The sequence below is a fragment of the Desmodus rotundus genome, chromosome 7 (assembly GCF_022682495.2).
Source record: "Desmodus rotundus isolate HL8 chromosome 7, HLdesRot8A.1, whole genome shotgun sequence".
NCBI lineage: Eukaryota > Metazoa > Chordata > Mammalia > Chiroptera > Phyllostomidae > Desmodus > Desmodus rotundus.
This window is the reverse complement of record NC_071393.1, coordinates 109,599,893-109,626,455: the sequence shown is the minus strand read 5'-3', so window position 1 is coordinate 109,626,455 and position 26,563 is coordinate 109,599,893. Positions and strand designations below refer to the sequence as shown.

Here is a 26,563-nt window from a genome sequence, read left to right as displayed (position 1 = left end):
ATGACTTTATATTACTAAGCATTGGTTTCATAGGGTAAGACAAGAGTAGAAGATGAAGTATATCAGGAAAAATCTGAAGATTAATGTCCTGTTTGCTTCTATTGAAACAAAAAAACATCAGTCGACAATTTAAAATGTTGGAACATAACAGAAAAACTCCAAAACCTCTTGCTTGTATTATCAATCTATCTGTAAAACATCTCTCCAAACTGTACTGGTTTCTAACATGTTTTGTTTTTATGTGACTTTTGGCAGTACTCTGTACTCTGTTTTGGTCATAAAAGATATCTACACCCTAATCCTGGAACCTGTTAATGCTTCCTTACATGATAAAATAAACCTTAAATGTGTGATTAAGTTAAGGATCTTCGGGTGGGGACAGTCTTGCATTATCCAGCTGGGCCAAAATTGTAATCACAAGTGTTCTTGTAAGAGGGAGACAAAGGAAGATTTACTACAAAAGAGAAGTCAGTGTGGGTAATAGCTCTGAAAATGGAGGAATGAGTGATGAGTAACAAATACAAGGAATGCACCTTTAGAAATGGCAAGGAAACAGATTCTCCCCTAGACTTTCCTTAGGGTATGTGGCCCTTCTAACAGGTTGGTTTTGTCCCAGTGAAATTCATTTCAGACATCTGTCCTCCCAAAATGTAAGAGAATAAATTTCTATTGTTTTAAGCCACAAAGTCTGTGGTATCTGTTACAGCAGCAATAGGAAACTAATACATACCTACACATACATACATGATGTATATATACATATATACTTTTGCAAAATTGTTGTTTAGATTAAATATTTTTATTCTAGAATCTATTTAAATAAGAAAAATGTTTATAATACTACTTGGCACAGAGAAAACAAGATATTCTATAATTTTCCATGAAATTGTATGTTAACATTGAATAGAAGCATGAAAAATAACCATACCCCAGTCATGAGTGTCCCAGGCCACAGAACTTGAATTTAAAAGCCTTCATTTTTATACACACAAAGGGAATAATAATAAAATGAATAGAGGTATTAGGTGCATATAACCAAATTTATGAGCACAAATGTGTATATATGCATAAATGAGGCATTTCCTGTTATATAGTTTTTAAAACTCGGCTCTTTATCTCTTTCTGAATTAGATGACTGGTTTCTAGGAAATAACTTGAAAACAGAATAAAACTGCTACCTCTTGAAATTTATTTTGACAGCAATATGCCGCAAGACAAGGATTCCCTTTCCTAGAAGACACTTTAGTGGTACGAAATTTCAGGCAATAGAAAGGTGTGTCTAAGTTCGCCTCTTTATCTCATTTCTTCATTTTGGTAGAATAATATTAGGGGAAAACAAGCATGAAAAATAGCATAAATCTTTTCAGCAGAGTTCCATTAAGTACTAAATATAACCTAATTCTAATAAAACATAAATGTATTAGTGATTTATATTATTCTACACAATAATCTAATACAACTGTGGATAAACTGTAGATAAAGAAAAGTAATGGAAAAGTAAGTCAATGTAAAAATAAACTTACACAATAGGACCATTCTTTCCAAACCCCAATTAGAAGAGTCAATCTGTAAGGACAGTCTCTTTATTTAAATACTTAGGGAATTAATTATTTATAATCATACTCACTATGAAAAAAATATGTAGAACATATTCTGGCTAAGATGCAATAACAGAGATCAGACTTAACACTATGCTCGAAACAACTGAATTATCTAGACACCACGTATGAAAAAATGGTTTAATAAAACTGGAATGAAAACACTGATGTCAGATAGATGGCAAAACAGATGGTTCTATCAGGGAAAGGGCATGGGCCACTATCCATCAACAACACACCTTTGTAAAGATCCCAGAACACAGGGGTAAGGCTGAAGCAACACCCTATGGAAGCGGAGAAAAACTGCATTAGGAAGGTCAGGAAGAGCACTTTCACTTTGTCCACATCGCCCTCCCCCAGGTCAGTACAGTGCTGCGTGGAGGGAGTCCTCCTGGGCCTACAGTTTCTCCAGTGGGAAAAGGAGAGCACAAGGTGGACATCAAGCTTCTCTAGCATTCTGGATGAATCCTGGGAGGCCCACTTAAGTATGTCTCATGAGGATTACTGGGCAAGTCAGCTAGAGACAGAGAAGGCAGGAGAGGCTCAAAACAAGCATATGGATCTTAACAGACTGTGTTCCTGTAAGTGGTGGGGTCTTAGAGGAGATTCAAATCAGTGGCTCTGATCATAGCTGAGCCAGTGGCCCTAACTGGACAGGGAGTTTGATTGACAGTTTTGCCTGGTTTGAGTCAGCAGCCAGAGAGCTGTCCTGGTAAGCCTCATTCTAGAGTACCTCCTAGAAAAGGAAGCAAATCAGCAGGGCCTACGCAACACAATTGCTGAGCACAGCCTCCAGCCCCGCTGGAGGAGGAAGCCTGGCCTGAGATGCAACGCAACCATGCAGCACATCCTACAGCCCAACATGTAGGGAAGCAAGTCACTGGCCACACCCAACTGCTGAGTACAGCCTCCCGCCTGACTCAACAGGGAAGCCTGGCCAAAGATGCTAAGCAGCTTCATAATACATTCTATAGCTTCCAAGAGCAGGAAAGTAAGGGAACAGCCCCACCCAGCAGCTAAACATAGCCCTCAGCCCAATCTGGCCAGGAAACCTAGCCAGGGACCCTAGGTAGCCACAAAGCTAATTCTTCAAGAGCATAAAACAACTGTAAGTATATATGTACCACACATCAGAGAATCTAAATATATTAAGCAAATACCACCAGATCTGAAGGGACAAGTAGATAACAATACAATAATAGTAGTGAATTTCATTATTACTGTGGGACCCCCCACTTTCACCAGGGATCGATCATCCAAACAGAAAGTCACTAAAAAAACATTGGACTTGAACTATACTTTGGACTAAATGGACCTCACAGACTTACACAGTTATGTAGCACTTAATGATGAGGACATGTTCTGAGAAATGTGTTATTAGGCAATTTTATCATGTGCCAACATGATAGAGTATATACCTAACACAAATCTGGATAGTAGAGTCTGCTACACATGGAGGCAATACGGAAAAGCCTATTGCTCCTACCCTACAAGCCTATACAGCATGTTACTGTACAAAAACAGCATGAGATTAAATCAAGCACAAAAGAAAATGACGCAATCAAAAGACACAGTGAACAGGAAATGTGTAAGGCTGCTGCTGGCATAACACAGCATAGTGTTTTACAGAAAACTTTTTTCTCTCTATAAGTGGAAAAGGCACACTCTGAAACCATAAAAATATATAAACCAGTAACATAGTCATTTATTATCATTATTAATTCTTACGTACTATAGATACCTGTATGCACTATACTTTTATATGACTATCAGTACAGTAAGTTTGTTTATATCCGTACCACCACAAACACGGGAGCAATGTGTTCGTTTATAACATTAGGATGGCTGTGCCATCACTAGGTGATAGGAATTTTTCAGTTCCATTATCATCTTATGGGACCATTACCATATATGCGGTCTGTTGCTGACTGAAATGTCGTTATGCAGTACATGACTGTACAGAACATTCTATCTGAACGACTGAAATAGTAATAGGAATTTCTAAGCAGTTAAGTTTATAAGCAAGTCACAGATGGACACCAAGATGATAGAAAATATCTAGATCATTATCTAGATTATATAAAGAACTCCCTGAAATCTGTAAGAAAAAGACAATCTAATAGAAAATGTGTGAAGTATATGAACTAGTAATTCATAGGTGGGGACGTTATTGATTAATAATTGTGAGAAGCGGCCACCTTTAAAATTTTAGTAACTAGAATATTCAAATTTAAAGACATACCATTTCTCACCTATTAGCCTAACAATTAAAAAGTGTGATGTTGAGTGTTGGCGAGGATATAGAGAAACTGGAACTCTCATATATTGTATTAGTTTGCTAGGGCTACCCCAACAAAATACCTAAGTGGATAGCTTAAACAACAGAAATTTCTTTTTCCACTGTTATGAAGGCTAAAAGTCTAAAATCAAGGTGTTGGAAGGTTGGGTTTCTTCTGAAGCCTCTCTCTCTCTGGCTTGCAGATGGTCACCTTCTCCTGTGTGCTTACCAGGTCTTTCCTCTGTGTCAGCGATTCCCTGACTTCTCCTTTGTGTCCAAATTCCCTCTTCTAAGGACAACAGTCAGGCTTAGGGCTTGCCCCAGTGGCCTCATTTTAACTTAATCAGCTTTTAAAAATAAAAGCCATACTTCAAATACAATTACAGTTTGGCCAGCTGGGGGTGAGGACTTCGAGATATAAATGGGAAGGGGGTGTACACAATTCAGCCCACAGTGTATACCAAAGGTAGAGATATAAAATTAGAATAATCCACTAATAAAATATTGTGAAATCACTCCAAAGTTTAAGATGCATGTATATTAAGACTCAGCATGTGTCCTAGGTTATCACCCTAAAGAAACTTTAGCACATGCACACAAGAAGACACTAGGTATTCATCAATAGAGGAATGGAGATATATATCTCTGTGTGTGTGTGTGTGTGTGTATATATATATATGTATATGTGTGTGTATATGTATATACACACATACATACACAGATATGAGTGTGCATATATATATACACACATATATAATGTATATAGATATATACACACACTCACAGATATCACTCATATATAATCTTGTTTGAAAATCACAATGTTGAATGAAAAAAGTCATGGAAGAATACGAGGTCTGTCCAGAAAGCATCCAGTCATGTAATATGAAAAATGGAGACATTTATTGAAGATACAAGAAATACTGTAGATAGGACAATGACACCTCAGTCCCCTTCAAAGTAGGCACTTTGGGACTTCACACAGTTCTCCCAATCACCATCAGATGTCCCCTTGTATCTTCCTGAATCTCACTGATGGTCTAAAATCTCTTCCCTTTCAAAGGTGATTTTAGTTTTGGGTAAAATCCAGAAGTTGCAGGATGCAAAATCTGGTAGGAGGGCTGAGTCACCTGGGTGATTTGATGTTTTGCCCCAAAACTCTGCCTGAGACGTGATGCATGAGGAAGTACATCGTCGTGGTGAAGCTGCCTGTCACCAGTTGCCCATGGCTGTGGCTTCTGAATCATCTGAATAGTTTCCGTGGAGGAATGTTGAAGCTTAATTCAAAATCTGATGCGGATTCATGGCTTTACTGGCTCAGTCATTTTGAATGCAATGGCCACACAGTACACATGCTCACTCAACATCGTCTATCGCCCCTACTGACTAATACAGTGAAGTTGTCATTGTTCATGCAGGCACATTCCAGTCCACTCTCCTTGGCTGCCAGGTTACATCGATGTTGCACACACTGTTCTCATTATATTAACAATGGTTCGACATTTTCCAGACAGACCTCATATATATAAGTATAATACATTCATGTAAATTTTAAAAACACATAAAACAACATACTTTCATGATGCACACTTACATAAGAAAGAACAAAAGTGTGGACAGAAGGTATTACACACACTCAAAATAGTGATTACCTCTAGGAAGGAAGGAAGGAAAATATGATTCAGGAATGGAGTAATATCTGTATTTTCTAGCAATCTGAAGCAAATATGGCAAATAGCAAAATTTTTCAATATGAATAATAGAGACATGGCATTATATTATTTTCTGATCTTCATAAATGTATTAGAAATGCTCTTTAATTGGCAAGACATCCCTGAATAAAACTAGATGAAAATCAGGTAGATGCTCATCACTAATGTTATTTAACTCCCAAGTTCTGGAGTCATATAATACTACATATTAGAATATTATTATAAAATATCAACTAGAATGTCTTCATTAAAAGAGATTAACCAACATAGCTGTTTATCATCTACCTAAGAAACCACAGGCAGCAAAATCTCAGACAAAAGTCATAGCAATTTTTTAATAGATATATCTCCCCAGGCAAGGGAAACAAAAGAAAAAAAATAAACAAATGGGACTACATCAAACTAAAAAGTTTTTGCACAGCAAGGGAAATCATCAACAAAATAAAAAGACAACCAACCGAATGAGAGAACATATTTGCCAGAACATCTGACAAGGGGTTAATATCCAAATTTTATAAAGTACTCACAAAACTCAACACCAAAATAACAAATAACTCAATTAAAAAATGGGCAAAAAACCTGAAAAGACACTGCTCTAAAGAAGACATACAAATGGCCAGTACACATATGAAAAGATGGTCAATGCCACTAATCATCAGAGAAATGCAAATTAAAACCACAATGAGATACCATCTCACACCTGTCAGAATGGATGTCATCAATAAATCAACAAACAACAAGTGCTAGCAAGGATGGGGACAAAGAGGAACCCTTCTGCACTGTTAGCGGGAATGCAGACTGATGCAGCCACTGTGGAAAGCAGTATGGAGACAACTCAAAAAATCAAAGATGGATCCTCCTTTTGACCCAGGGACCCCAATTCTGGGAATATATCTGAAGGAAACCAATACAGTAACTAGAAAGAACATAAGCACACCTATGATCACTGCAGCATTATTTACAATCACCAAGATATGGAAGCAGCCCAAGTGTCCATCAGGAGATGAGTGGATAAAACAACTATGGGACATTTACACGATGGAATAGTACTTGGTCATAAAAAAGAAGAAAATTTTACCCTTTGCAACAGTATAGATGGACCTGAAGAACATTATGCTAAGTGAAATACACCAGTCAGAGAAGGACATATGTAATATGATTTCACTTATATGTGGAATCTAATGAACAAACTGATCTAAGAAAAACAGAGACAGACACAGATGGAGAGCAGATGACAGTGGGGAGAGGTCGTGGAGGGACTGAGCAATAAGGAAAAAGGACTCATGGGCATGGACAATAGTGTGGTAAATGTTGGGGGGAGGGAGTTAAGGGGACTAAATGGTAATGGAAAAAATACAACAATTAAACTGGAGATGTCTGGCCAAAATGGAGGGGTAGGTAGACACACTTTGCCTCCTTGCATAACCAAAAGAAGGACAACAAATTTAAAACAAAAAACAACCAGAACTGCCAGAAAATCGAACTGTATGAAAGTCCGACAACCAAGGAGTTAAAGAAGAAACATTCATTCAGACTGGCAGGAGGGATTGAGATGGGCAGCTGGGGTGGAGAGAAAGCGTGGCAAGGCAGCAGCTGGAGGACTGGGTGGTCCCACAGTTGTGTGAAGATAAACCAGGAGGAACAACTGGGGAGTGAGACAGATCACACAACCCAGGGTTCCAGCACAGGGGAAATAAAGCCTCAAAACCTCTGGCTGTAAAAACCTATGGGGGTTGCGGCACTGGCAGAAACTCCCAGACTTACAGGAGAGTTCATCGGAGAGATCCACAGGGTCCTAGAATGTACCCAAACCCACCCACCTGGGAATCAGTACCACAAGGGGCCAAATTTGCTTGTGGGTAGCAGGGGAAGTGACTGAAAGGCCAAGAGCTGAGCAAGTAGCATTGTTCCCTCTCTGACCCCTCCCCCCACATAGAGCACCACAATGCAAAAAAGTGGGAAGCCCCACCCTGGCGAATACCTAAGTCTCCACCCATTACAACATAACAGGAGCACCCAGACAAAAAAAATATGGCCAAATGAAAGAACAGATCAAAGCTCCAAAAAGAGAACTAAGCAATAAAGAGATAGCCAACCTATCAGAATCAGAATTCAAAACACTGGTAATCAGGTTGCTCACAGAAATGGTTGAGTATGGTCACAAAACAGAGGAAGAAGTGAAGGCTATGAAAAGTGAAACAAAGAAAAATATACAGGAAATCAACAGTGAAAGGAAGGAAACTGGGACTCAAATCAATGGTTTGGAGCAGAAGGAAGAAAGAAGTATTCAGCCAGAACAGAAGGAAGAAACAAGAATTCAAAAAAATGAGGGAAGGCTTAGGAACCTCCAGGACAACTTTAAACCTTACAACATCTGAATCATAGGGGTGCCAGAAGGAGAAAAGGAAGAGCAAGAAATTGAAAACTTACTTGAAAAAATAATGAAGGAGAACTTCCCCAATCTGGCAAAGGAAATAGACTTCCAGGAAGTCCAGAGAACTCAGAGAGTCCCAAAGAAGCTGGACCCAAGGACATCACAATTACATTACCCAAGATTAGAGAGAAGGGGAGAATCTTAAAAGCAGCAAGAGAAAAGGAGACAGTTACCTACAAAGGAGTTCCCATAAGACTGTCAGCTGATTTCTCAAAAGAGACCTTGCAGGCAAGAAGGGGCTGGAAAGAAGTATTCCAAGTCATGAAAGGCAAGGACCTACATCCAAGATTACTCTATTCAGCAAAGGCTATCATTTAGAATGGAAGGGCAGAAAAAGTGCTTCCCAGATAAGGTCAAATTAAAGGAGTTCATCACCACCAAGCCCTTATTATGAAATGTTAAAGGGAGTTATCTAAGAAGAAGAATAAGATCAAATATATGAACAGTAAAATGACAACACACTCACAACTAGCAACAACTGAACCTAAAACAAAAACAAAAATGAACTAAGAAAACAACTAGAACAGGAACAGAATCACAGAAAGGAAGATCACATGGAGGGTTATCTGCAGAGAGGGGTGGGGCAGAATGGGGGAAAAGGTACAGGGAATAAGAAGCATAAATAGTAGGTACAAAATAGAGAGGGGAAGGTTAAGAATAGTATAGAAAATGGAGAAGCAAAGAGCTTATAGGTATGAACCATGGACATGAACTAATGGGGAGAGTGCTGGTAGGAGTAGGTGGAGGGTGGAGGGCAAAAAAGGGGAGAAAAATGGGACAAGTATAATAGCATAATCAGTAAAATATACTTAGAAAATAGAGATTAACTTAAAAAGATTAAATTAAAAATATCAATTGAAATGTCTTTTAATTAAAAGAGATTAACCAACACAGTTTTTCATCATCTACCTAACCTTTCAGTCATTGCCAAACAGGAGTAGGGCTGCTATAATAAGATCATTTAAGCCAGTAAAAAGAATATTTTTTTAAAAAAGAAAAAAATCTATAGGAAAAAAATCTATAATAGAGGCATCCTTTCAATAAAACTACAAGGATTAACATAAATTTGGACTATATATAAATATGAACTAAACTGGCTAAAAATTGGAATTATACTTAATAACTTATAAATGCTTTTTTTTGCAGTTAGAATTTGAAGTGGCCACTCATGGGACTAAAATATTCCCAGCAAAAACACAAAATGTAATTACATTTATTTAGATGTCAAGCTTTACCAAGAGTCTGTCAAATTAGATTAGATGGAAGAGCCAGCCCTCTAGTTACTGAGAGAAAAATATCATTTTATTCTCTTGTGGCTATACGTACTCCTTTTTACCTATTGTGCAAACATTTGAAATGGAATCCAAAAAGGAGTAAAAGGGTCAAGTAACAATGTCAGTTTTAACAGAATAATCACATGGGATAATCTGCATCCAAATTCAGCTCTAAAATACTGTGATATCAACATCAAATAGGTCTCGGGTTCAATTCTCCAAGGAACCATGACCACGTTTATTTAGATAAGTGAAAAGTATAAACTAGACCATTCTTTTATCATTCAGCAGCCAAAAAACAGAACAATCTGGACTGAGAGTTGTCCCTATTGACTTCAAATATGATAACAGCATCCTTGCTATAAGAAGGCATTTTGAACAAAACTTACAAATGAGGGTAGTAAGTGATTTAATATTTCAAGGTTTTACCTGCAGATTTTTTTCTCTTTTTTTTTTTTTCATCCTCACCAGAGGACATTTTTTTCATTGCTTTTAGAGAGAGAGGAAGGGAGAGAGAAAAACATCGATGTGAGAGAGAAACAAGAAACAATTGGTTGCCTCTGTACACACCTGGACCAACCAGGGCGTATAACACCCAGACCAGGCATTGAACCTGCAACCGATATGTGCCCTGACTGGGAATTGAAACCATAATCCTCAAATTGAATGCTCCAAACAACTGAGCCATACCAGCCAGGGCTCAAAAAAACTGAGCCATACCAGCCAGGGCATCTCCAGATATTTTTTTGACAAAAGTGTAATTGCTTATTTGGTTGTTCAGTGTACTGCTAGTTTCTTTAACTCTTATTTACTTAGAGTTACAATGAAGATATAATACATGAATAGATGTTTCTTTCTTTTATACATATAAATTAAATATATTATATATATGGTTATATATAATGAATAACAAATCCAGCCCCCATGGACACTCAGTCAAAGCAATCACTGATAACAGTGTCTTATGCATTTTTCTAGAAATGTTTTATCTATTTGTGTGTAAATATATGTCCTACATATATTCTATACACAGCTAAATATAATATATATAGCTACAAAATATGTGTTCATGGAGACATCATAATCTATTTAACCCATCCTCTACTGATGGTGATTTAGTTTGTTTCTGCAACCACTTATTTACTGGAAGTGCTTACACGTCTCCTCCACTACACTCAGATCTGTGAGAGCACTATTTCATATCGAGCACCTGGCACGTTTTCTGACACATAGTAGTTGTTTCATATTTTTTAAATTAAAGGAACTAAAAAACAAACAAATCATTGACTATCAGAGCCAAGGGAAAAAAGAAGAATGAAGCAAAGGCAGGGAAAAATAACAAAGCCCTGTCATGTAGCCAGCTAAAGATCAGTCAGAAGTGAAAATAAAGCATTTGTAAAATTAAGATATGAGTAAATGGAAAATCCAATTACTTAGTCAAAAATCCAACTGACACACTTTTTACAGACTCGTGCTTTGCATTAAGAAATGAATAGCTTTAAAAAGAGCAAATGCCTAAAATACAGGTTTGCTATGCAAAATTTAGACATACTATTCTAGGTTTTCTTGTTTAAAATAAGCATTTAATAGTGGCCTTGATATCAAGTTATACTACTTTTAACATTTATTGGTTTAGGGAGAATTTCTACATTCCATTAACATTTCTCAATGGTAATAGCTAATTTTCTTTATGTATTCAAAGGGGCAAGAAGAATCTTTGATGAGAATATCTTCTGGGCACTGGATTTACAGCAGATTACTGAATTTTTATCAGAGCTTATGTACCAAGTAGACCTGATAAGTAAACTATTGTTGGAAATCTCTTCTCACGAATTAAGAAATCAGTGAACAGGTTTAATAAGAAATGAAAAGACTACAATTACTAGTTTACTAAGTGAAACAGAACCCTTAGGATAAAGTATTAAAAGGAGACTAGGAAAGTTTGCAAACCAGAGTATCACTGACATATGGCCCAGGAGCATACACTCGAATGCTCATAAGTATAAGCTTCCTGCAACATGGTGATAAGGCCCAAACTTGAGTAAACTGCTTATACACTGTACCAGTCATGCCCTAGCATGAGGAAGAATAGAGAACATTCCATAAAATACTCATACCAAACTAACAAGTAACGATATTAAAATAAATAATATTTTTTGAAAATAATTTTCCCAAAGGGTACTTTTGTATCCTAAGGTGCACTTTAGATTTTTACCGGAAATGCTTTCCGGTAAGGCAGAGTTGAACCACTGTTAAAAGTGTGCAGGAAAGGAGAAGGAAAACAAAAGTAATTCTCACTGGGTTTAGACTGTTTTCTTTTCTCCTCTCCTCCTCCAATTTCTTTTCAGAAAACTGATTATCTTACTAATATGCCTGATATTAAAGTGAACAACATTTCTGAAAACATGTTTTTTTCTGTTTTAGAAGTGCCGATAACTGATTCTAGTTTTGCGTGTTTCTCATTTATAAGGTGGGAAACTGGACTTAGGCAAAAATTAAGTTTTATGTTCAACAGCTTATAAAAATTAATTTAAAAACCATTAAATATTTGTGAATGTTATGTTAATTTCTCAATAAAATATATCTTCAAACAGTCTTTGTAATAGGCAAATGTACTATTATGGAAACATAACATTATTTCCTCCAAAATTCAATGATGAAAGTAAACTAAGGTGAATTAAAGAAATGAGGGTAAGACCTCTGCCACACCAAAAACACTCAAAACTAAATTTTTAAGCCTGAATTTAAATACACACAAATACTCTTTTCTCCAAAAGAACTGACGTATAGCAATATATATAGACACATCCAAAAACAGAAATGTATACTTAGAACTTTTTAATTAAACAAATTGACAGACTGCTACAACTATGATGTTTTTAGTGTAAAACTAGGGCACATTAATACATCTGAATGCTTACCAAAATGCTGGTTTCCAAAGGTCCCATGTTAGCAAAACGAGTTTTGTTTTTCTAATTTATTCTGTACTCGTTCACTCTAACATCGATAATGAAAATGATAACACAATAATAACAGCTATTATCATACACGGTTCTCCCATTAACTTCAAGGCACTATGTTTAGCATTTAACATAATTATTTCATTTACAACAACTCACAATAACCATGAAAAAAGGTATCCTTACAGATAAGGAAATGGAGGTTCAGAGAGGTTAAATAACTTTGTTGAAAGTTCCAAAGTGGTATAGCCAGAATTAGAATCCAGGCTTTTTATTATTCTTCTCATCTATTAGTTAACAGAATAAATTAAAACACATTAAGAACAAATTTACTGTGAGATGGCACGAGATGTAAATATCTGGCTCACTGTTCCCCTTAGTTGTCCATATTGGTCAGTGATCTTGGGGCCAATTACCCTCAGCTGCTTTAAGATAGGTGTAAACAGTTCCTAGGCCTCCAAAGAAAACTTTTGTCATACTCTCGTGCCCTTTATCCCAGGCCGAGCCATTCTGAAGTACACATTATTCTAACAAGTGTGGATAGGTCAGACAAAGTCATCGCTATCACTGTAAAGATCATTCCGATCAGTGCCTTTCTGACTGCTGGTTAGGTGCAGTTTCTAGGGCAGCAGGTACAGAGGTTAAAACCACAGGTTTTAAAGGAAGGCATACCTTGATGAGGGTCCTACTTACTAGCTATGTAACTCTAAATGTGATCTATTAACATTCTTATTGTGTTTTACTGCAGAAAAGCACAGAATACTGTGAAATATCTTCATGATATATTGCCAAAATTTTATGAAGATCATAAAGAATATGAAGACAGCTTCTTTTTATGACTTACACTGCTGAGCTACATTGGATAGCCTGTCTAGAAAAAAATTAATAAAATTTACATATCAAAGTAAATGTTTACATAGAACCACGCTTGAAAAACTCAATATACTAGAATACAGTAAGTTCTATGAGAGAAAATAATTAAATTTAAAGCTGAGATTTTTAAAAAGTCCCTTAGGGTCATCAAAGAATTGTGTCATTTCTAATCTGTGTTATCTTGGAGATGTTGGAAACTATTAAAAGAATAAGATTTCTCAGGGTATAATCCCAGCAGTGGAATTGCTGGGTCAAAAGGCAGTTCCATTTTTAGTTTTGTGAGGAAATTCCATACTATTTTCCACAGTGGCTGGGATTATACCCTAAGAGCCCTGAAACACCAATCCAAAAGAACCTATGTACCCCAATGTTCTGAGCAGCACAATTTACAATAGCCAAGTGCTGGAAGCAACCTAAGTGCCCATCAGCAAATGAGTGGATCAAAAAACTATGGTACATTTACACAATGGAATTCTACGCAGCAGAGAAAGAGGGAGCTCATACCCTTTGCAACAGCATGGATGGAACTGGAGAGCATTATGCTAAGTGAAATAAGCCAGGCGGTGAGGGACAAATACCATACGATCTCACCTTTAACTGGAACATAATCAACAAAAGAAAAAAGCAAACAAAATATAACCAGAGTCATTGAAGTTAAGAACGATCTAACAATAGCCAGAGGGGAGGGGGAAGAGGACAGTGGGAAGAAGGGTTTTCAGGAACTACTATAAAGGATACATGGACAAAACCAAGGGGGAGGGTGGAAGCAAGGGAGGGAGGTGGGTTTGGCTGGGTGGGGGGAAGGGGTAAGGAGTAAACGCAGACAACTGTAATTGAACAACAATAAAAAAACTTACAAAAAAATAAATTTTATGACAGTACCAAGAATTCTAAATGAACATTGCTACTGTCAAAGCAATAATTAATAATCTTCAAACTATGCATATTCACATCCAAGTAAAAATGTGGTTTTTATTATAGATCTATAGTTTAAATCGTAACACATCAAAATTATAACTTTCCATTTTGCATACATATGTGCATGTGATCATCTAAGTACATTTATTTAATCCAGTTAAAAATAATCGTTTCATGGACAAAAATAATCAACAGAATCCAAAGGGGGCAAAAATTAATTTCAAGTCTTCCGTAAAGATTTTAGATTCCAGATCACCAATTTGTCAGGTCATTTTACAAACTACATTTCCATTGTTATTAAATAAGTTTGTATTTTCTAGTCCAAGTGATATTATTTATGCTGACACTTAAGAAAAATAAAACAAAGGAATTATCAGCCATAGCAGTAATGTTTCAGGCTCAAATTGACAGAAGAAAATGTTGTGGGAGATAAATAAACCACTCTTGACAAGTTCTTTAATAGAACATATAGTGTCTATATATTCTAGTTAATTCCCAGTGGCCATTCTTCTCAAAATCAGGTGATTAGTGATGAAGAGACAGCCAACCTATCAGATGCAGAATTCAAAACACTGGTAATCAGGTTGCTCACAGAAATGGTTGAGTATGGTCACAAAACAGAGGAAGAAGTGAAGGCTATGAAAAGTGAAACAAGGAAAAATATACAGGAAACCAACAGTGAAGGGAAGGAAACTGGGACTCAAATCAATGGTTTGGAGCAGAAGGAAGAAAGAAGTATTCAGCCAGAACAGAAGGAAGAAACAAGAATTCAGAAAAATGAGGGAAGGCTTAGGAACCTCCAGGACAACTTTAAACCTTCCAACATCTGAATCATAGGGGTGCCAGAAGGAGAAAAGGAAGAGCAAGAAATTGAAAACTTACTTGAACAAATAATGAAGGAGAACTTCCCCAATCTGGCAAAGGAAATAGACTTCCAGGAAGTCCAGGGAACTCAGAGAGTCCCACAGAAGCTGGACCCAAGGAAGCACAGACCAAGGACATCACAATTACATTACCCAAGATTAGAGAGAAGGGGAGAATCTTAAAAGCAGCAAGAGAAAAGGAGACAGTTACCTACAAAAGAGTTCCCATAAGACTGTCAGCTGATTTCTCAAAAGAGACCTTACAGGCAAGAAGGGGCTGGAAAGAAGTATTTGAAGTCATGAAAGGCAAGGACCTATACCCAAGATTACTCTATTCAGCAAAGGCTATCATTTAGAATGGAAGGGCAGAAAAAGTGCTTCCCAGATAAGGTCAAGTTAAAGGAGTTCATCATCACCAAGCCCTTATTATATGAAATGTTAAAGGGTTAGCTGATCAAAAATATGAACAGTAAAATGACAACAAACATCTATCAACAACTGAACCTAAAAAAACAAAAACAAAAATGAACTAAGAAAACAACTAGAACAGGAAGAGATTCACAGAAATAAGAGATCACATGGAGGGTTATCAGTGGGGAGGGGGAGGGAGAAGGATGGGAGAAAAGTAACAGGGAATAAGAAGCATAAATGGTAGGTATAAAATAGACAGGAGAGGTCAAAATTTGCATAGCAAACAGAGAAGCCAAAGAACTCATATGAATGACCCAACAACATGAACTAAGGTGGGGGAATGTTGGTGGGACGGGGGTACAGGGTGGAGGGGAATAAAGAGGAAAAAAATGGGGCCACTGTAATAGCATAATCAATAAAATATATTTTTAAAATATCAGGTGATTAGTTTTAAACTGGAAGTTTAAAACCAAACTAAGGCATATAGAGCAGGGAAATGAGGAAACATGATATTTTCCTTTTAAGAAAGATTAAGTCAACCTTGGAGAAAAACAAATTTTCTTTATCATTTCACCTTAAACAAGAAATTCTAGTATTTTTAGTTCATATTAAAACAAATAGACACAACAGGGTTCAAGGAAAGTCCCTATCTAAATACTTTTGAAATCTGGATGATGAAATTCTAGTGATTAAATCCACTCATGTTAATGATACTTAGACAATTAGGGGAAATTTAAGGGTTATTAATTAATAAAACACAGTAAATATAACATGTGAGATAAATGCCACTAGCAAAAATTAAATATTCTAATTTATATTTTAAGAATTCATATTTGAATGCTGTTTTTCACTTTAATTATTTTCTAATTGCTTTTAATAGAAATTTCTTAAAAATAAAACTGGCACTATGAAATTCATTAGAAAAGCACATCATCTCACAACTATTTTAATTTCTGTATCAATGTAACATTCCCTTAAAATGGGCATTAGGTGGACAAGTTTTGTCTATATCCTTACTCTATGAAATATAGAAACTACATAAAATCTGAAAATTTCAAGAACAAAAGAAAATCTGGTTTCTTTGGTAAAGGAGCAATTATCCCTGTTTCAAAATAAATGTAGTAGATTCCCCACTTAATTTCAAGAATTTTGGTTAAGTTATATTATCCTTTATTAAAAATAGTAGATATTTTCCTTACTCTACTCTTTTACTCAAAAAACAAATAAAAAGCATTGACACAAAGACTCACAAAAGGAGTGGTGCGCAAGTGACTGTGTTTTACATTGACTTAAGTGATTTAAGAAAAATATATGGTAAACATCAACAGGCAATATGGGTTTAGATTTGAGATCCTACAGAGTTATGTTGAGGAATACAAACATATTGAAGCCTCGAAATACTGACCAATTGCCTGAACACTAGTTGAGAGAAACAAAGCTATATCAATGACATGTGAAGAAAATAGAAAAGAAACTGCCAAAATACCATGCACAGAACTTGCTCTATGGAGATTATGCACTTATGACCTGTGCATTACTGTTAAATCAATATTACCATTTATAGGAATGTATCCTTCCCTATAAGAGTTCATTTATATCACATTTCTGAATGTCAGGATTCTGGAACCCCACTCATTTAAACTAATCACTCTGCTTTCTGATATAATCTATAGGAGATCTCCACTGACTAATAGCCTCAATATGGCCTCAGAATGGCTTCAAAGCACTTTAATCTCTTTCTGTGTTTGGCTTTCAGTCCAATTCAATTTTATAACAATTCAATTTTTTCCAATAAATATTTACTGTGAGCTTTAATTGTACCTGACACTGGAGCAACTACTGGGGAATACCAAGTAGGTAAAACATGGATCCTACCTTTGCCCACCCTTTAGAACCTCACAATCTAGTAGGGACAGGCAAGCAAATAAGCAAACAATTAACAATCCAGTGTGAAAAGTGCAATAGCAGATTTGCGTTTAGGTAGAAGAGAGGAGAGTGATTAACATGGGGAGTGGCTAGAGGGACTGAGGAAAGGCAAAGGTGGCTTTACATAGAAGACAATGCATGAGCTGTATTTTAAAGAATACACCAGAACCAGGCCAAAGTGGATGGAAAGGAATCTAGGCAAGAAAAATAGCTTGTGCAAATAATTGGTGGTGTGAAATGAAATGTCAGAGTAGTTAGTTCAGTACTGCTGATTTTAGAGAGGAAGTGGTGGAAAAATGAAAGCAAAGAGACAGATAAGAGCCAGATGGTAGAGACCTCTTATGCCATGCAAAAAAGGTTAGATTTTATTACTGTATGCAGCGAGGGGCCACTGAAGGTTTTTAAACAAGTAGTGGTAAAATAATGTCAAGAATATTCACTTCAGCTATAGTATGGAGAATGGAAGACAGGAAGGGAGATATATCAGTTATTATGGCAGAGAGTGTTAGAATTAAGGGAGCAGTAATCATGGCCAGACATATTGAGGACTTTGGCATACCATGTAGGAAGAATCAGGGGAAAGAGTCTCTTTCTGGTCTCCTACTTCCATAACAAGGCCAGAGTAAAATAATAGAAGTTGAGTAAAGCACTGTGCAAGAAATAAAAAAGAGCTGAGATCTCAGGAACCTTCCCTCTCTGATCAATTTACAGAATTAGATTCCTGAGTGAATCAAGGAATTTTATAGAAAAATAATGAATGGGGGAGGAGAGGGTGATCAGGATTTTCCCCTTCACAAACAATATTAATTCTTTAAAATGGTTCAAAAATCTGTTTTTTAAAAATACTCGGACAATTCTGATGATCAGCCAAATTTTAAATCAATGGTTCTGAATCTAACATGAAAGCATGCTAAGGAAAACAGGGACAGGCTAATACTTCTAAGCTAATTATACCATATACTGGTAGTTCATAATGTCTGACCTATTTGGAACTCAGCTGAGGACCATAATCAAGTGAGCCGAACAATCTTCTCAGTGGCAGGATGGATGTCAAGTCTCAGCACTGGAGCGTACTTGGTTAGTAACTTCCAGCAAGACACAGAGAATGGGCAAACGATAACCTGCCCAGTAGGAGAGAGGAAAAAGTGCTGGTGGACTGAATCTAGCTACTAGTAGTAATATTATTTAATCTTCAGAGCCAAAAAAGTATCCCAAAAGTACTCAAAGGAAATTTATGTTTTCTGAATTCCCATTATTCCTATCCAGTTGAATAAAAAGAAATATAATTTGTGGAACATGATTGACTTGCAATTTGAAAAATAAAATCAATATTTATGAACACTAACTATGCTATGATTGCTAAGAAAGTTCTAGAAGACCCAGTGAAGATATGCAGCAGCATGTGAAAGACAATACACCTGCAAATTTTACCTGTTGCTTTAAAAAATAAAGAAGGGAGGGGAAAAAGGGAAGAAAAGGCAGAGAGGGAGGGCAAAACACCCAATATTTACTCATAAATAGCAATTCTACACTTAAAAAGCAATTACTATGTCCTACTTAATACCGTGAATATGGCATGGCCCAACCTGAGTGCTGGCATATAGTTAGTTCTCAAAAAATGCCTATTGAATGAATGAGGCATTAAAGAATGACTACAGTTTCCCAACAAATAAAAGAGAGAAATATTTTCCACACAAGAAATACATGAAATTCATTATTCCCAATGCTAATAACCTACTCAGATTCAAAGTTGCAATAAATCAATGGGTAACAGATCCACATGGATTAGTTTAGGAGAAAAGGTGATTGAGTATGCCTGAAAATTTTACAGGTTGAATTCTAGAAAATAAACTGTCTTATGACAAATTATAATGTCTGTTAGTATCATTATTAGACAGAACTAAGGTATCTGCAAGAAAGAATGGCATTCCTTAAATGCAAGCCCACCCTCTGGTACAGTCCTCTTTTGGTTCAATTTTGAACAACACTTTATATCTTTGATAACTAAAGAGGATCTCACCACTTGTGTATTCATTCCTTAAGAGGACACAGTCACACCCCTACAAGAAGCCATTGCTTGAATGAAGGAAAAAAAATTGGTCATAGGTTACGCTCCCTTGCCCCATCAAACCAAGTCATTCTTTTGTCCATAAATCACAAAATGTATACTTTATTTCAAGTCACACACACAATCATTTTTTGTGAGCTATTTTGCAGTGGAGAAACAATTATGACACAAAATCAAAGTGAAAAATCCTCACATATATATATCCAAAGGTATTCAGTGCCTCTTTTGAAAATGGAACTGGCAAAAAACCAATTGCATATAAGGCTGCAAATGCACAAAGCTGCAGAAGGTCTTCATAATTAATCCATCAGTTAATAAGCAATTAGAAACTTCCTGACGAGCTACGGAGTGCAATCTAGAAGCAATGGCATTTTATTTATTCACAGTTAAAAAATATTTGTTATTATCTTGCAATAGATTTTACACCTTTTTAGTTAAAACCAAGTCATGCAAAGACTTATAATAATCAATCTGTGACTTGCCTGCAGTTTTAACCATATCAGTAAAGGACACTGCTACTACACTATACATCTCGTGCTCCTCTCTCCCTCTCACTCCCTCTCCCCGCACCCCCCCCCGCCCCTGCCCACACAGGCACACCACAAAAACCTGCTTTAACAGTGCGCATGTTTCTTGGTTAATGTCCCATAGTAATTTAAGGCAACAACTAATTTTTAGCTGACATATTAAAGATGGGACCCACTTGATAAAGAATTCTAGCTTCAAATTACACTAAGAGAATAAGACCAAGGTAAAGATTCTCCTCAGCTATCTTCCCCTCATGTAACCTATGAAAAATGATCATTGGTTTGTAAAATCACAATCATAATAGCACTATCCAACCTTTAATAACTGTCTTTCATCCAAGGGTATCAAGATGCTTTGCTAAGGCTAATTAAGCTATACAGAAGCCCCGTGAGGTAAGCAGTATCAACAACTGAGGGTTAATCCTTTCAAAGACTTGGACTTTTTCTGTATATTGTCTTGCTACCTGGTTGAGGTACAACACAACTGTCAGAACAAGGAAGTTGAAGTTCAAAGATATAAAGTATTAAGCTTTCAAAAGTACAACCTTATGCCTTTTCATGTTCTTAAGTATGTGTAAACCTGAACTTTTTTCTTTGCCTTTCATTGAAAACAATGACAATAGGTTAAGAAAGTCTCACAGACTATTAATAAAGTTCAAAGGTAAATCTGAATCTCTTCATAGTGAAATGGGAAAACTTTAAGCTGACTCCACATTCACTTAAGTAACTAGTGTCTTCAACACAGGTAGTGTTAAGAACAAGTCATCTTTTGCCCAAAGACTGGGCTTTGTTGTTTCCAATCAACAAAGTATTTTCTTCCATGATTGCACAACATTACATGTTACGTATACAGGGTGCAGCACAAATGACACCCCTCTTTTATTATAAAATCATAAGCATGGAATTTTGTAACATAACAATATCACACTCAAGCACACCAAATGACAGTTTAGGTGAAATGCTCAAATTACAACTATAAATTATTACACCCATATTATTATCCTACCAACCACACTCAAGCAGGTGTTACCTCTGCTGGACCCTGTACGTGTGTGTTTTAACAATATATACACAGAAAGACTCAAAAAGCAGGTATAACATTTTCCCAAGTCAATATAGAAATACGTTTTCCCCTTCCAATGAAACAACAAATGTGTAAAAATTCCCAAAAGATAGCACTAATACCACCTTTCTCCCCAAATTTTCATCGAGGCAAAAGGAGTAGCAGAAGGAGATGAAAGAACATTACTATCCTTTGCCCTCAGACATAGAATCCAGCCTGAAGTATAAAACCTATTGCCAACAAATGGCGAGAGACTAGGAAAACAGAGTTTAAGTAAGGTTTCACTGCAGTACTGAATCAAGTTACATGACAGTGTCTTGAAATCTTCTGTCCGAAGGCAAGAAGCATAGGTTTTTACTGTGTTCCCACTTCACAGAAGGACTATAGTTCTCCCACATACCTGATGTATTCCAGATACTAACCCCCAATTAGGAAATGAATAAATGACATGCCAAATTCTACTGGGCTGCCACCTAGGCAATGAAACCTTTTCCATTAGTCAAACCTTGGTTCAGGAACGCCCTGGTTCTCAAACAATTCAGTTCTCTACCAACTTGATCACATAAAAAATGTCGTGGTTGCCTAACAAAACTTCAAGTCTCGATTCTCTACCTGATAACCCTTTCATGCTGACACCTTGTATGATCAGTCACATGTCTCTCAGGCAACAAATAATGGAGGTTCAGCTTTTGAACAAACTCCATATCAGTTTCCCAGAATGAATTAAGTTCGAGAAATGTGGTTCCACTGTATTCCCAACTTGCTAAAAGGGAGACAGAGAGACATCTCAAGGATTTTCCCAATGGTGTCTATTTTTCTTGGCCCCACAATGCTAAGATATAAGAACAATTCTGCAGGTTAAGTCAATGTTCAGATTTCAGCAAAAGTATAAACTTTTCTTTTATTAATCCCAGTGAAGAATAAACGGGTTTTATTGGGTTGAAAAGACTCACTGCAAATTTATTTCCAATTCCAAAGTCTTAGAATTAATGTTTTTCATGTTTTAAGTGGCTAATAAAATATTAAATTTCACCCTGGCTGGTGTGGCTCAGTGGCTTGAGTGCCGGCCTGCAAACCAAAGGGTTGCTGATTCAATTCCCAGTGAAGGCACATGCCTGGGTTGTGGACCAGGTCCCTGGTGGGGGGCACATGAGAGGCCACCACACGTCGGTGTTTCTCTCCCTCTCTTTCTCCCTCCCTTCCCCTCTGTCTAAAAATAAATGAATAAAATCTTTAAAAAATATATTAAATTTCTGCCCATGAACTCATGGTCAACAAGTGATTCTCTGTGTTATAAAGAAAAAAATATGAACTTGAAACAACAAAATCAAGTAAGCAAAGCTTTCAAGCTACTAAACGCATAGTTAAGAGATTGCTCTAACAGGTGAGGTGATCCATATGCCATACATTTGCTTATTCCCTCACAGATAGGGAGGATGTCTCTGAAGGGACATACAAGAAAGTGATAGAGGCAACTGCCTATGGGAAAAGGTTGGACAGGAGGTTAGAAGGGGAAATTATTCGCCACTGTATACGCTTTTGTACTTTTAGGATGTTTTACCAAGTCTACAGGTCACCTTTCAAAAATTGGAATCTCTTGTTGTGTCAAGAATTTTTCAAGTTTAAGTTACATATAACTTTATTAGTATGAGAACAGAAAGAAATGAGAAGAGGGGTCTTCACCCTAAATGACTGAAGGTAGAACAACTTTGAGTCAACACATTTAAGGCAAGGCCCTTGACAAGCAAAGAATGAATATCAAAGAAAAGATCTGAGAACCACCATGTTGTAGAATTGTAAGCCTTTGGGGCTATCCTTACTTTCAAGTTTGTATAGACCCATTATTCCTTATTGCTTTTATGTGCATACATTTAAATAATGCTATTAATATACTTTGATATTTACGAGTGAGTTGCTAGTGAAATTAAGATTCTTTTTTTAAATGATGTTTCAGAATAAATAAACCCAGCCAAATTATCTCTAAGAACAAGGAAGTAGTATCCGTTGGTAAATTTTATGACATCTTTTTTCTGGTAAACACTTACTACTGAAGTTGCCTCTTTTCTATATATTACTGAAGAAAAGAACAAAATTGAGGAGGAGGCAGAAGTAGAAAGTGAGAGAAGATAAAAAAGGGGTTGGGGAGTAATAAGAAGTGAGGAAGGAGAGAAAGGAAAAAGAAAATCTGATAATATGATCTCTGTAGGACCAAGAATTACAATTCATTCAAAAAACAAATTGGCCTTCTTATACCACAGAAGAATAAACTCAAAATGGATTAAAAACTTAAATGTGAGACTCAAAACCGTAAAAATGCTAGAAGAAAACATGGGCAGTAAAATCTTGTTGCAATATTTTTTCTGATATATCTCCTTGGGCAAGGGAAACAGAAAGGAAAAATAAACAAATGGGACTACATCAAACTAAAAATTTTTTTGCACAGCAAAGGAAGTCATCAACAAAATGAAAAGACAACCAGAGGAGAGCATATCTGTCGATACATCTGATAAGGGGTTAGTATTCAAAATTTATACAGAACTTATAAAACTCAACACCAAAAAACCAAACAACTCCATTAAAAAATGGGCAAAGGATCTGAATAGATGTTTCTCCAAAGAGAACATTCATATGGCCAATACACACGTGAACAGGTGCTCAACATCACTAACCATTAGAGAAATGCAAATTAAAATCACAATGAGATACGATCTTACACCTGTCAGAATGTCATCATCGATAAATCAACAAACAAGTACTGGTGAGGATGTGGAGAAAGGGGAACCCTAGTACGCTGTTGGTGGAAATGCAGATTGGTAAAGCCACTGTGGAAAGCAGTATGGAGTTACCTCAAAAATTTAAAAGTGGATCTGCCTTATGACCCAATAATTCTACTTCAGGAAATTTATCCAAAGAAACCTGAAACATTAATTCAAAAAAATACCTGTTCCCCTATGTCCATTGCAGCATTATTTACAATTGCCAAGATATGGAAGCTGCCAAGTGCACATCAGTAGATGAGTGGGTAAAAACGCTGTGGTACGTTTACATAATGAAGACTACTTGGCGCAAAAAAAAAGAAGGAAATTTTATCCGTTGCATCAGCATGGATGGACCCGGAGAACATTATGCTAAGTGAAATAAACCAGTCAGAGAAAGAGAAGTTCCATGGGATTTCACTCATATGTGGAATCTAGTGAACACAATGAACAAGCAAACTAGAGACAGACATAGAGAGCAGGCTGACAGCTACGGGGAGTGGGGAGAGGTTGAGGGATTGAGCAAAAAAGAAAAAAAAGAGAAAGAACTCATGGACAACAGTGTAATGATGATTGCTGGCGGCAGAAGGGGTGAGGCAGGTGGAGGAGGATATAGGGGGGATAAATGGTGATGGACAGAGACTTGATTTGGGGTGTTGGCAAACAATGCAGTGTACAAATGATGGGTTGCAGAACTGTGCACCTGAAACCTGTATAATTTTGTTAACCAGTGTCACCCCAATAAATTTAATAAAAAGGTAAAAAGAGAAGCTTTTAAACAAAATATGCAAGAGTACCTCAACTGATAGAGAACATGGACTCAGTTACCATTACAGAACAGATTCTGTGATCGTTTTTGCACGTTTTTGCACCTGCTTGCTATTATTTGTGTGTGGCAGAATTTAATCTGAGTCTTGCCTTTACTATACCATATAAAATGTTAGCAAAATTATGGGAGAGGCCTACCTTCCTCACTGATCTCTAATTTTTGGAAGCTACCAATAGCTATTAAAAATAATCAAATAATAACTGATCAACTGGCTTAGGTTGGTTTGCAACAAATGTGTGTGTGTGTGTGTGTGTGTGTGTGTCTACTATATGGTACTATCGGTTGTGGAGAGATGTACTCTCCATAATGCTGGGAAGCCCAAGCCACATTTATTATTGAGATACCTTTTGCTTTCTTCTTTAGGATCAGAATAGGGCTTTCATGATGTTATATTTGGCTCAAGAATGAATAGATCCCACAGTATGTACATATTTCCTTAAATGGAAATGTACAAATTGTTTGTGTACATTCTTCTGAGAAGGTGATGTTAGCCCTAAGTATAAAAGGATTATGGTATAACAAGAAATGAACATAGGTCTGGCAAGACATTACTTTGCATAGACAATTGCACAGGGACTCTAATCATCAAAGGAAGCTACAATTAGATATATTATATCTATTCGTATTCCATGTGGCCACTTCCAATAAGCATATTCAGGGTCTGGCAAAACTAATGCCACTATCTTATTATAAAATCTTTTACTACAAAATCATAAGCATGTAATTCTGTAACATATCATCACATTCAAGCACACCATATAGATGAAATGTTCAAATTAAAACTATAGATTATTACACCCACATTATTACGCTACAACCACACTCAAGCAGGCCTTACTTCTGCCGGACCCTGTAGAACTAACCAAATAAACTGAGAACTTAATCTAAACTTATAGTATGTGGTTCTTCCCACAGATCCATGATCAACATGAAATGGTACAAATACTGATCCTAGCAAACTTCTATGTCAAATGTGCCATTTGTATTTATTTATACAGATTATAAGGGACTATTAATAATTAATATCAATAAATATTAAACATAGTCCCTATATGATTTTATAGGTGTATCTATGTAACTTAAAGAGATAATGATTTAAATGGCCATTTCTAATCTGATATCTGGAAACCTCTGATCACACTTAATTACCAAAAGTAATTGTAATATGAAACAGGATATTGTGTCATTATCCTTAGGCTAGTAAAACATTCTGCCCTAAGTTAATTCTTAAAGGAAGAGAAACTTGAGAAGGTATAAAAAAGTGACAGTGTTGGCAGTGTACTGAGAATTAGATACAACTTCATAATTCCTTGGACGATTTTATTTCTGCTTCTGCCACTGACTTGCAGAAAAAGTCACTTAGCTTCTGTACATATCATGTGGTAAAGGAGATAATATTTTTGAAGTGCCACTGAATATCAATGAGAATTATATTGCTCATTTAAACTATTTAACTATGCTTTTGAATGTGTTTTTGTCTTTATTTACTTGCACACATAGCATTCTATTTTGACGAAGTACACCTTTCTCTCCAAACTTTATTAGAATCTCTTATGCACTTCTGATGTGAAACATCTCTGCCAAGCAATGGCTTTTGCATACATTTTAAAAGAACAAAAGGACTAAATTAAACTAAAATGTATTTTATCTGAACCAGCAATAACAAGACAAACATTGTGTGCTATTTTATGCTATACTTTCTTCTAGCCATTGTAATTCAAAGGCTAACTCTAATATGTGGAAATGTTTTTAGATTTATTCCATTTCAGATAGCTTTGTCTAGAATACTGATCTATCAAACTAAACAACCACTTAATTTCATTATTTTATCTAAATGAACTATAAATGTCCATATGACAACCTTAAAAATAATTCATAATGATATAAAGGTTTGCCTTTTTGTGATATAAAGGAAACATGAGAAATAGCTCAGGCAAGTTTTTTTTTCCTAAGCAGTTACCAGATTATGTGCCACCTACAAATCAAGTGACAGTGAAATAAATGAGTCACTAAGGTCATACTTCCTGCAATTACAGTAATACCCTCCTTACCCATGGGACATATGTCCCAAGA

General features: G+C 36.3%; 1 protein-coding gene across 22 annotated transcripts in view; it reads right to left on the bottom strand.

The window, feature by feature from the left end:
• FUT8 (fucosyltransferase 8) overlaps nt 1-26,563 on the bottom strand; it is a 187,087-nt gene that overhangs the window by 59,310 nt on the left and 101,214 nt on the right. The window lies entirely within an intron of this gene.